Source organism: Schistocerca gregaria, chromosome 5 (genome assembly GCF_023897955.1).
Source record: "Schistocerca gregaria isolate iqSchGreg1 chromosome 5, iqSchGreg1.2, whole genome shotgun sequence".
In the NCBI taxonomy this organism is placed as follows: domain Eukaryota; kingdom Metazoa; phylum Arthropoda; class Insecta; order Orthoptera; family Acrididae; genus Schistocerca; species Schistocerca gregaria.
This window is the reverse complement of record NC_064924.1, coordinates 138,909,913-138,923,138: the sequence shown is the minus strand read 5'-3', so window position 1 is coordinate 138,923,138 and position 13,226 is coordinate 138,909,913.

Genomic DNA, 13,226 nt, shown 5'->3' with positions numbered 1-13,226 from the left:
AGCAGCTACAACTACAGATACAACAAGTATAGTGGCACGTCCAGGGGTAAGAAATACAAGGAGCAAGAAACGTGTAATTCTTAAGGATTTTTGGTACCCAGCCTCAGCAAGGAACAGCCGGTGACATTGGGAAACATAAGTACAAACTCCTCTAAATCTAATTTCAATAATTTAAAAATAATGAGCCTTAACATACAATGCATTAAAAATAAAATATTAGAACTTGAGATTGCAGCCAGTGAAGCTAGTATAAATTGTATTTGCATTCAAGAACATTGGTGCATGAGTTATGAACTAGAAAATATTTGTATTTCCCCATACAAATTAGTAAGTCATTATTGCAGGAAGGAAACAAAATATCGTGGTGTTTGCATTTATGTAAAATCCGGTGGTGGTGGTGGTTAGTGTTTAACGTCCCGTCGACAACGAGGTCATTAGAGACGGAGCGCAAGCTCGGAGTAGGGAAGGATTGGGAAGGAAATCGGCCGTGCCCTTTCAAGGGAACCATCCCGGCATTTGTCTGAAACGATTTATTGAAATCACAGAAAGCCTAAATCAGGATGGCCGGAGACAGGATTGAACCGTCGTCGTCCCGAATGCGAGTCCTGTGTGCTAACCACTGCGCCACCTTGCTCGGTTGTAAAATCTGGAGCAAAGGTTAAAAATATGACTGTAACTGAATCCTTGAGTGAAGAAAAACATTTTGAGGCTGCAGCAATACAGTTGAATATGCAAAAGAGTAAATTAATAATAATGTCAGTGTACAGATCACCATGTGGTGATCTTTTAATATTTTGAGCAATGCCTCTAACTTATTTCTATAAATTTCATCATAAAAAATCAACAATAATTATAAGTGGAGATTTTAATGTCAACTTATTGACTGAAGGTGCATCCAAAGATCAGTTCCTGAATGTTTTACAGATCTTCAATTTATATCCACATATAACTAACCCTACAAGAATAACAAACTCTTCAAAAAATCTCAGAGATATCTTCACAAATATAGATGCCATAGATATAGCTGTAATAAATGTTGACCTAGGAATATCTGATCACAATGCACTCATCCTTAAATTTCCCGTAGCCCCTGTGACCAAAAATAGTTCATACCAAATGTACAAAAGAACCTTCTCCACAAACAGTTGCCGTCACTTCATAAATACACTGACTAACCAATCACAGGCAGAAATACTGTTACAAACTAGCACAAACACTGCATATAATGTTTTTTCTTCCCTGTTTATGTTTAATTTTGAAATGTGTTTTCCTAAGATACTTGTCAAAACAAACACATATGGGCATACACATGCTAACTCCTGGATCACAACAGGCATTAGAAATTCCTCCAGGACCATGAAAATGCTTAACTATAGACTGAAAAGTTGGACTGACCCCAAATTTAAAGAACATGTAACAAATTACAAAAAATATATAGAAAAGTAATTACAAAAGCAAAATTAGTAAGTAATGATAAATTAATAAGAAAATCAGGCAATAAATCAAAAACTATTTGGAAAATTGTGAAAAGGGAAACAGGTAAGGGCCTCAAGGATCAGGAAATAGTACTCAAAAATAGTGAAAATATTGAATTAAAAGATGAAACTCTGGCAAATTACATTAACAATTACTTTTTAAGTGTACCAGTGTCATTAAGTAAAAACTTTACTTTTGGGGCTGTTAATTTCTCATGTTTAGTAGACAGTAGTATGTTGTTAACTCCCACAAATGATAATGAAATATTAAAGGCGATAAAGAGTCTAAAATCAAAAATGTCTGCATGTATGGATGAAGTGCCTGTGTCAAAAATAAAAAAAAGTTGCCCAACAAATTAGAAAGCCCCTGGTACATATTGCCAATTTGTCTTTCAACGAAGGTCTGTTTCCTGAAAGGTTAAAAACCTCTAAGGTTAGACCTCTGAAAATGATTGGAGAAGGGATATTGGTCTATAATTTTCTACCTTGTATGGATCTCCTTTTTTAAACAAACATTCTAGAGAAATTAATGAAAACCAGACTCATAAATTACTTAGATGCTCACAAACTTCTAAACTGCAATCAACATAGCTTTTGCTCAGGCCACAGCACAGAATCAGTTATCCATGCCTACACCAAAGAGATTGTCAGGAGTCTCAACACTAAAAAATGTGTAGTGCGAATTCTGTTAAACAAGATGGAGGCAATAGGTGTAAGGGGAGTTGTGAAGCATTGGTTTGAATCTTACGTTCAAGATAGAACTCAGGTGGTAGAAATCATCGCAGAACATAAAAATCAGAAAATGAAGTGTGTCTCAGATGCAAAGAAATTGGAAATAGGTGTCCCACAGGGCACTGTTCTTGGTCCCTTATTATTCTTGCTTTACATAAATGACATAAAAAATCCTAATATTTCTACCAAAATAATGTTGTTCACAAATGACACTAGCATAATTATAAGTGATGATGAATATATTTCAGGACTATAAGTGTTAACTCATTAGCATTAAACCAATCTTAAAAAATCATTAATCACCACAACTGATAATCTAAATAAATTATATACAGTATGGCAAAGCAACTCAATATATGGACCTCCAGTTTTTGGGCATGCACATTAGATAATATCCTCAATGCAAAACATGCCGAATTGAGCCTGTGGGATAAGTACTTGAGATGCAGCTTAAGTTTTGATCAGAGTATGCAGCACAGACTGTATTAGACTAGTTTATTTTGCTTACTTTCTGCCCATCGTGTCTTACGGCATAGTGTTCTGGGGTAAAACTAAATCAAGCTTAACAGATATCTTCAAAGTTGAGAAAACAGCTATACGAATCATAACACAACTCTCCAAGAGCTCATTATAGGCCCCTTTTCAAAGAACTGCAAATACTCACAATACCATCGCTGTATATTTTTAAAAGCGTTATGTGGACAAGAGCACATATAAAAAATCTACGTACAAATGAGGACTGCCTTAATTATAATACTAGAGCTCATAAGAATTTGTATGTAGGAAGGGTAAGGACAACACAAACCCAAAAGCATGTAAGTTATTTTGGAATAAAACTCTACAATGCTCTGCCAGTGTACACGAAGGAAATAATAGATGAAGTAAAATTTAAGACAGCTTAAAAATTACCTTTTAAGCAAAACTTTCTATGACGTAGATGAATACTTCGATTGTGTGTAAATTTATTTTTGATGGCAGCAGGCCATTAGAATTACAGATGTTGAACTGAGTACAAACACGTTTCAGGTAACAAAAATGTTAATTTGAAGAAATCTATTTTTCAAGATTCAGCAGAGTAAAATTGTAACTTATTCACAGCTCTCACAAACTGATATACATTTCCGCTCATTATAAGGTAAGAGTCTGAAAACTCACACGTAACACAGACATTCTTTATCTCCACGTTTACCAAAGTAGTTAACTGCAAATGTTCAATGTACACATGAATTGTGCAGCTACTTTTACAACTTTCACTTGTGAGCTATTAAAAGTTTAATCCCCTAGTTATGGTACACAAATCCTCACACCAATGATGGTAAAATACAAGAAATTGTAACTAACACTACCCACACCTTACCGTAGTTCTTCATACTGATGGGATTTAATGTGATTTGGAAGCAAAAAGGTACATAACTGCTGCTGCTGGCAGTATTTTGATAAGCCACACATCATATGAATAGGCTACACTCAGATCTCTATAGCTGATAAGAAAATAGATTCCCTGTGGGTTCCATTAAAGAATGAGTAAATGATGCGTGAATTCCAGTTTTTTTTTCCCCTATCTATTGACTGACAACAGCTCATACACAAGTTGGAATTTGCTGTTTAACTAACATTCCTGTTTCATGGCTTCTAATGGCCTTGATCTCAGTGGCCAAATATTTCACAAATGTGTCATCATCATCATCATCATCATCATCATCATCATCATCATCATCATCAGTTGTGCTGGTTCAGAGTGCAAGATGGCTTTTAGTGTGTGATCAACATGGCATCTGGTGTAATGAAAATTAATTGCATAGTGTCTATAAAGTGTGTATTATGTAGTGAAATAGTATGTGAAGGAATAAAAATTTGTTCTACATTGCAAAAATGGTACCACACAGAATGTTTTTGTGTTACTAAATTTAATAATCCAAGTTGTTAGTGTGGGGCAACAATGTGTAATGGTCGACAGACTCCAGCCAAAATGTTTGCCGATGAACAAGACGAAAGTGTATTATATTCTCTACAGCGTGATGTGGAAATGTGCGAACAGTATACAAATCTACTTAAGAAAATGATGAGAAGCCTTCTTAGCAACTCGGACAGTATTAACGACGATAACAGTAGCGAATATATTACACCTAATCGAGTGCATCATAAACAGTGTGAAAACATGCTTCACACAGCAATAAACATACATATCAGTGCACTTGAGGCAGGTGTGAGTACAGGTAAAACTACGTACGAGGAAGAATATGTTATGTCTAGTGCAGTGCATTGTAAACAGTGTAAAAATATGTTTCATACAGCTGTAAACACAGCGATAAATACACAGAGTGAAATAACTACAAGTAGGCCTACCAGTACTGTAAACCACACAAAGGAACATGTGCAAATTAATAGTGTTACATTCACAGATTTCTGAATCAAATGTGTGTACATATTCTGACAGCCACGAACGTGGTCTTGCTGAAATCTTACATGATAATTATTGTGTAAATGCAACCGCCATTGTAAAACCGAGGGCACCCATGTCTGAAATCACAACAAACATAAAAGTCGGAAATCACTCCAGCAAAACTCAATGTACAATAATAATAGGTGGAGCTAATGATGTCTACAGGAATGAACTTTACAAATCCACTAACAATTTTAAAGAAATTTTGAGCTTTGCTAGAACTCCTTTAATTGTCATTGGTATTCCCCATAGACACGATCTTATGACTACTTCTATTGTAAATAAAGAAATCATTAAGGCTAACGGACAGTTCAAGAAGATATGCAAAGCATTCCAGAACTCACACTTCATGAGTGTAGATTCACCCAACATGGCCTGCATTTAAACAACAGGTGAAAGATTCTATTAGAACAAAAAATCCGAGACTTCCTTTGTTCACTAGGCAGATGCAAGAAAAGTGAGCCCATTATTCTTCCACCTCCAGTAACCCAGTCTACAGCATCGTGTGTAGGACAACAATCACCATCTCCAGCAGAAGCAGATCAGCCTACACAGCTGGCAGCTTCAACAACAGTACCTACTAAGGAAAGTGAGCCCATTATTCTTCTGCCTCCAGTAGCCCAGTCTACAGCATCTTCTCCAGTACTACTATCACTGTCTTCAATAGAAGCAGATCAACTTACATCACTGACAGGTTCAACAACAGTACCAACTAAACCAGCAGAAGCAATGAAAACCACCCGCCCATTAAGCAAAAGAAGAGTGTCACCACCAGGCCATCTCAAAGATTTTTTATTGGAGGCAGGCAGCAATCAGTCAATGCGATGAGCACTGCAACAGATGCGAAGCATAAAAAATTAGCAGTTTTGTATCAAAATGTACAGGGTATAATTAGTAAGATTCCAGAATTAGAAGTACTATTGCTTGATGAACTAAAGGATGTTTCAGTTTCATGTGTATGTGAACATTGGTTAAAAGAAAATCAAGCTTTTACTGCCAGAATAAGAGGATTTGAAATGGTTAGTAGCTTCTGTAGAGAAACTTTTAAAGGGGGAGGAACATGCATTTATGTCAGACAAGGAATTGAATGTAAAGGAATCAAAGTTCAGTAAGATGAAAAACATTGAAAAAGTCTTTGAATATTGAGTTTGAAAACTTACAGACCTTTAAACACTGTCCAAAAATTCCATAAAGTTGCCTGGTGGGGAACGGTATACATACACAATAATTATTTTAAGTCTTTTTAGTGAGTTAACACATTCTACAGAAAGCATTATTGTGCTTGGAGATTTCAATGTCAACTTTAAACTCAACTGTTTAAATGTTACAAAACTGACCAATGTCTTTTGTTCACATAATTTAGCACCAACTATCTTTGAATAAACTGGACATGGAAACAACTCTGAAACAATAATAGACCAAATATTTCTTGACTTAAGTAAACTAGACAATTTTGTAGAAGTGATTGACACTGGATTCTCAGATCATAAAACACTAAAACTTAGTATAAATAATGTATTCTGTAAAAACTCTAGGCCAAGTGAGAAACACATCCACAGGAGATGTTTTATTGAGGACAACATTAGGATTTTTAATTCATTGATAAAAAATACAAGTTGGGATATAGATAAATGTGATAGTATAGACATGAAGTTTGAGTCATTTCTAGCTGATTACAAACATAACTTTGAAATTGCTTTTCCCCTTAAGAAAATGAAAGTAAAAGGCAAAATTAACACATGGATAACACAGTGTATAAGAAAATCTGGAGAGCAACTCAGAATGTTAAGTAAATCAGCAAGGCAAAATCCCACTTTGAAACAACGTGTTAAATGTTGTAGGAAATTATACAAGAAAGTAATTACTGCAGCAAAAAAGTTAAATAATGATTCATATATTAGTAGAAATAATGGTAACAAAAAAAATGAAATCAGTTTGGAAAGTGAACAATAGTACCTTAGGAAGAAGCAAAGTAAGAAACAACACTGTTATTAAAACTGAGGACAAAACTATAAATGATCCATTACACATTGCCAATATATTCAACTGTCACTATACAAGTGTAGTTCAAAACCTCATACGAACCCAAAGTAGTAAAGACATCAGTCGTAACATCACATTGAATCCCAAAACTATGTTTTTGTATCCTGTAACAGTACATGGGGTAGAGAATGCTACCAGAAAACTAAAAAATAAATTATCTTGTGGCACCGATGGCATTCCACACAAAATCATTAAACACAGCAGATACATTACTCCTCTTCTTGTAGATATAATTAATGTATCCTTCAGTACTGGCACTTTTCCTAGAAAGCTGAAACAATCAATTATAAAACCATTATACAAAAATGGTGATCATTATGATATTAAAAACTACAGGCCTTTATCAATTTTATCTTGTTTTTCATAAATTATAGAAAGAGTAATGTATGGAAGACTCTCTACTTCTCTTAAAAAAAAAAAAAAAAAAAAAAAAAAAAAAGTGGAATATTGGTCAATGAACAAAATGGCTTTCGAAAGAATAGATCAACTGAAACAGCTATATACAGCTTTCTAAAACTTGTCCTAAATTCCACTGATAATAATTAAGTAAATTGTGGGGCCTTTTTAGATTTATGAAAGGTGTTTGACATTATTTATCATAAACTAATGCTAGAAAAACTTAGTTGCTATGGAGTCCGTGGTACTGCCCATGCATGGTTTAAGTCATACTTATCTGGAAAATGCCAGAAAGTAGAAATAGTTCATGATGTAATGTCATACTTCTCTGGTAATAATGAAGTTAGTTATGAGGTGCCCCAAGGTTCAGTGTAGGGACCCCAGTTGTTCTTGATCATTATAAATGTCTTGCCAAACTATTGAACACAAGCTGATTGTGTACTTTTTGCTGATGATACAAGTCTCTTTATTAAAGCTCAGAATGAGACTGTTGTCCCTGAACCATTTTCTTGCTTCAACTGTTGTTTCAATTTTCCTGTTAAGGTCAGTTTATTTGTGAATAAGAAAAAAACATTATTTGACACGTCTGTAATTCATCCATAATGTGAAGCCCAATACAACTGTGAAGCTAGGCCAACAGAATATACTACAAACGCCAAATACAAAATTCTTAGGAATTTGGTTAGATGAGCATCTAAAGTGAGACAAGCATATAGATGTGCTCAATAAAAAAAAATTAAGTAAATGTTGCTATGTATTTCGAATGCTCAAAAATTGCTGCAGTGATCAAACAGTTTTGTGTACATATTATGCATTTACGCATAGTCTTTTGCGATATGGTGTCATATTTTGGGGCAATTCAAGTCAGACAAAACACTCTTTTATTATTCAAAAACGAGCGATAAGGATCAAAAAATGGTTCAAATGGCTCTGAGCACTATGGGACTCAACTGCTGTGGTCATTAGTCCCCTAGAACTTGGAACTCACTGTTTAAGGAAGAGACTGGGGGTGAGACTTCAGAAAGCATATACTTTCATAGATGTAAATGGATGGAAGAGTCATGATTTTATATTCCTTGACAAATTCCCTACATGGATCTCTAGGTGCAGCTCCTGTTATGATCCTTATCGCCGGCCGCTGTGGTCTCGCAGTTCTAGGCGCGCAGTCTGGAACCGTGCGACTGCTACGGTCGCAGGTTCGAATCCTGCCTTGGGTATGGATGTGTGTGATGTCCTTAGGTTAGTTAGGTTTAAGTAGTTCTAAGACTATACAACAAGACGGAGTAATGACTTTACACAGAATATATGTAACTTATTTGTGTCCTATATTGTTACAAATTTATATCATGTAAGCTATACTTGTTTTTGCCTATATATTTAATTCAGATTTGTTCACTGATATTTTTTACACAATATGTTGTTATTCATATTTTTTCTATATGTAACACATGACAAATCCCATATCATTGTACATGATAAAACGGGTGCTCAATAAACCAAATCAATTCATAGTGATCAAACGAAAAAAACTTACAGTTTTGCCGTAAAAAAGGAAATTGTAGGGTGTGACAGTGAAATAGCGAAATTGAACGAACACATTTCAAGTATACCAAAAATCAGGGAAGTCCTAAGACGTGAAATTTCACAACTAATAAATGAAAATACCGAGCTGCAGAAGGAGTGTCATGTTCCTAACAATAATACTGTAAGTAAGCTGTTTCACAGAGGAAGACTGCACTGCAGTTCCTTCTCTAAATCCTTGCACAAACAAAAAAATGGCTAACATCAAAATAAGTGTCCAAGGAATAGAGAAGCAACTGGAATCACTCAACATAGAAAGTCCACTGGACCTGACGGGATACCAATTCGATTCTACACAGAGTACGAGAAAGAACTTGCCCCTCTTCCAACAGCCGTGTACCACAAGTCTCTAGAGCAACAGAAGGTTCCAAATGATTGGAAAAGAGCACAGGTAGTCCCAGTCTTCAACAAGGGTCGTCGAGCAGATGTGCAAAACTATAAACCTATATCTATGACATTGATCTGTTGTAGAATTTTAGAACATGTTTTTTGCTCGAGTATCATGTCGTTTTTGCAAAGCCAGAATCTACTCTTTAGGAATCAACATGGATTCCGGAAACAGCGATCGTGTGAGACCCAACTCGCATTATTTGTTCATGAGACCCAGAAAATGTTAGATACAGGCTCCCAGGTAGATGCTATTTTCCTTGACTTCCGGAAGGCGTTCTATACAGTTCCGCACTGTCGCCTGATAAACAAAGTAAGAGCCTACGGAATATCAGACCAGCTGTGTGGCTGGATTGAAGAGTTTTTAGTAAACAGAACACAGCATGTTGTTATCAATGGAGAGACGTCTACAGATCTTAAAGTAACCTCTGGCGTGCCACAGGGGAGTGTTATGGGATGATTGCTTTTCACAACATATACAAATGACCTAGTAGATAGTGTCGGAAGTTCCATGTGGCTTTTCGCGGATGATGCTGTAGTATACATAGAACTTGCAGCATTAGAAAATTGTAGCGAAATGCAGAAAGATCTGCAGTGGATAGGCATTTGGTGCAAGGAGTGGCAACTGACACTTAACATAGACAAGTGTAATGTATTGCGAATACATAGAAAAAAAGGATCCTTTATTGTATGATTATATGATAGCGGAACAAACACTGGTAGCAGTTACTCCTGTAAAACATCTGGGAGTATGTGTGCAGAACAATTTGAAGTGGAATGATCATATAAAATTAATTGTTGGTAAGGCGGGTACCAGGTTGAGATTCATTGGGAGAGTCCTTGGAAAATTTAGTCCATCAACAAAGGAGGTGGCTTACAAAACACTCCTTCGACCTATACTTGAGAAGATCCACATTTTGTCTTATCACGGCAGCTAACAAATATACTTGTGTAATATTACTGTAATGAAGATACTATTTTTACTCCATTTCCTACAACCTTATACTAACAGGCTACGTTTCTATTTTGACATTATGGGAAAGGAATTGTTACCTTAGACAAATAGCTAGCCGTTCCTCAGGAGGTATTGATTTTCTGTAATTTGTGTCCTGTTTCTTAATGTCACTGCCAATGAGGGATAAAACTTCATTGAACTGGTCTTCATTAAGCCTGAAGTAACTTCTAAACTTTTCATCGTCAAGCTGTAAATCTTGCATTAGGTGGTGGTATTCGCCATACACTGTTCTTCTAACATTTATCGGATGAACCCAATTCGATTTATTTGACACTGAATACAACAACAACAGTTCATCATCACTATCGCTACTTGAACTACAGTCCATCCACGGCACACTGAAGTTGATGTCTGGCTCACACCACGGCACACTGAACGCCATTTCTGGTACCATGCACCACCTGTACTCACGTTAGCACACCATCTCAACAACTGAGCAAATACGAAGATGGGATAGAAAACGTAGCTCATAATACGTAGCTTTCGGTTTGAAGGGTACGTATCTCTAGTCAGGATACGTGCTACGTCCTGCGACGTCTTCCGAAGACGTAGCGCGAGATTACGCTACGCCGGTGTGAAATGACCTTTAGGCGGATAGTCCACGTTCCGCGCGCTTGGTAGTCACGTATTCGAATAGGGCACCACACAGTTTCGGCGACGGTCCGCAAGCGGCGGAGCCGTCTGCGCAGCCCTTGCGCGCCGCGGACCGTCCGCGTCAGTTGAATTCACAGAAGCAAGTGGATGCGTGCACATTCCTGCGGATACCGCGCGCGCAGCTGATGCAGAGTACCTCATTTCAGCCGTAGCATTCGACAGTGTGGTAAATATGGGTGTGATTTAAGAAGTTTCCAGAATGTCTTGTGAAATCGATACAGACAAATTAATTGCCGAAGTTGAAGGAAGGCCTCATATATGGGATCCATCGCATGGGGACAACAAGAACCGCGGAATGCGATTGAAGGCGTGGCTACACGTCTGTGCAAACATAATACTCGGCTTTGAAGGTCCGAAAGAAGCAGTTCAGAAAAAGTGTGGTACGTAGACGCATATTTTCCTTGTGTTTTTTATTGTAGTTCTATGCATAAGCTGAACTTGTGAATGTCTATAATTGTAAATCATTGTATTTTGTACAGTACGAACATTGATTATGTAGAAAAACTGTGCACAACAGCAAATGTCTGTCACTGAGATAAGTGACCATTGTTCAGTGAATTTTTAATTCCTGCCAGAGCACAGCTCCTCTACCGACAAAATATTCCGCGAAATTTATCTCGTACAGTGTTACCCGATTTACTGACAGGTGTAGTTTCTGCCACATCTTCGGAGCCGGTAACATACAGGGTATCTTCAAAGTTGTATCTGCCTCTTACTCGAACAAAATTGTGTTGCTAGATCAAGATTGGCATTCAGCGGCCGGTGAAAAACCCTCCAATTGTTGTTTAAAATTCCGAAAGTACATTCAATAAACCTTCGGGCTCGGGTAAGTCGGTAATTGAAAATCTTCTTTTTGCGAGTCATGTGTTTTTCGCGCATACGGCCTTAACACATGTTGTGTTAATGCGAAGCCTTCGTCTGCCACAAGAACATATGGCACTGGAGAGTCGTTTGTACCTGGCAGTGGCTTTGGTGGGGGTAATGCTAATTTTCCAGTTTCTTCCAAAAGACGCCGTTTCTAAAAATATTTGAATCACAGTTTCTTCCGTATCCTCTGACATTAATGGACGTGAAACAATAGTGTCACAGATGGCCATAAGAATATTGGAGAAACAATTCTTGTAATTGAATAAAAGTGATCCACTTTTGATAGGTTTTACTAGACGAATATGTTTTCCATCCAGGGCTCCGATGCAATGAGGAAAATTGGCGACATTTTGGAAACTATGGCTAAGTTTGTTCCATTTGTCTGTTGAGGGCTCAGGCATGCATTCTTCTCTTAACGTAGTCCAAATAGTGGCGCTCACCTGCCTTGTAATCTGTCCAATCTTTGATGCACCCATTAAATAAGAGTAATGCAGATCTGTAAATGTTTCCGCTCCCAAGATACCTCTAACGTGTAAAGCATATATTTGATACTTATGTACATCCGCAGAGGAAAGCAGACTTAATACTAGGCATTAAATCGGATACGCTGACATAAAACCTTTGATTTATTCTATTGAGGCTTTTAAAATAGGCATCCCGTGCAGTTCTCCATCTCGTCTGGATATTGTCATCGGCCTTGTTATTTCAGCTAGGTCTTGTATTCCTTCTTAAAATAATATATGTACGCGTCCTCAGTAATAAATCTAACGAGATCCGGATCAGCAGCGACTAAGAGACCAAAATACATTTACCATGAGCAGTTACACTTTCTTGACAATCTCCGAGATGCAACAATAGAGAGTAACTTTGACTCAGTATCGGTCGTGCAAGATAATCTGTATAACAACAATGGGCTCGCAGAAAACAGTCGAGACGAACCCTCTGAAGAACAAACCAATGATGTCCGACTGAATGTCAACACCGAAAAACAATCCTTCAGGAGGAAGAGGCCTATCAAGAACACAAAATTTGAAGATAATTTACTTACATTATTAAAAGATGGTATGGAAAAGGAGGAAAACGACGACCGAGCATTCTTTGTTTGTTTCTCTGTTAGCTTCTGATCAACATTTAAGTCTTCACAGAGGACATTATTTCGTACTCAGGTACTTTAACTGCTTCTGTCGATTAAGCAAACAAATCAGGCTACTTTAAACAACCCCCCCCCCCCCCCCAGCTCCAATCAGCTCTTTCCACTATCCACCGACCTCTTTTACCTACGCCCCACCTTCAATATCCCAACAGCATCCTAACCAATCAATGCAGTACTGCGAGGATCCGTCCGTACAGACACAAGTTGCGACTCCCCTTCCCTCTCCAGCCCAATCAACGTCAACGTCGTCGTCGTCATCATCATCATCATGGGATATGTTATGAAAATTATAGGAAATCAGTAGTAATACAATACATATGTAGAATTGTCTATTGCCAAACAAATGTAATACATGGTTGTAGCAAAGCTTTGAATGATTGTATACGGATGACGATTAATTTTAATACTATATTTATATTCATGTTATTACCTTAAGGTTACTGCTACTCGTTCTGAATGGTGGGCTCCATATGGTTCCCC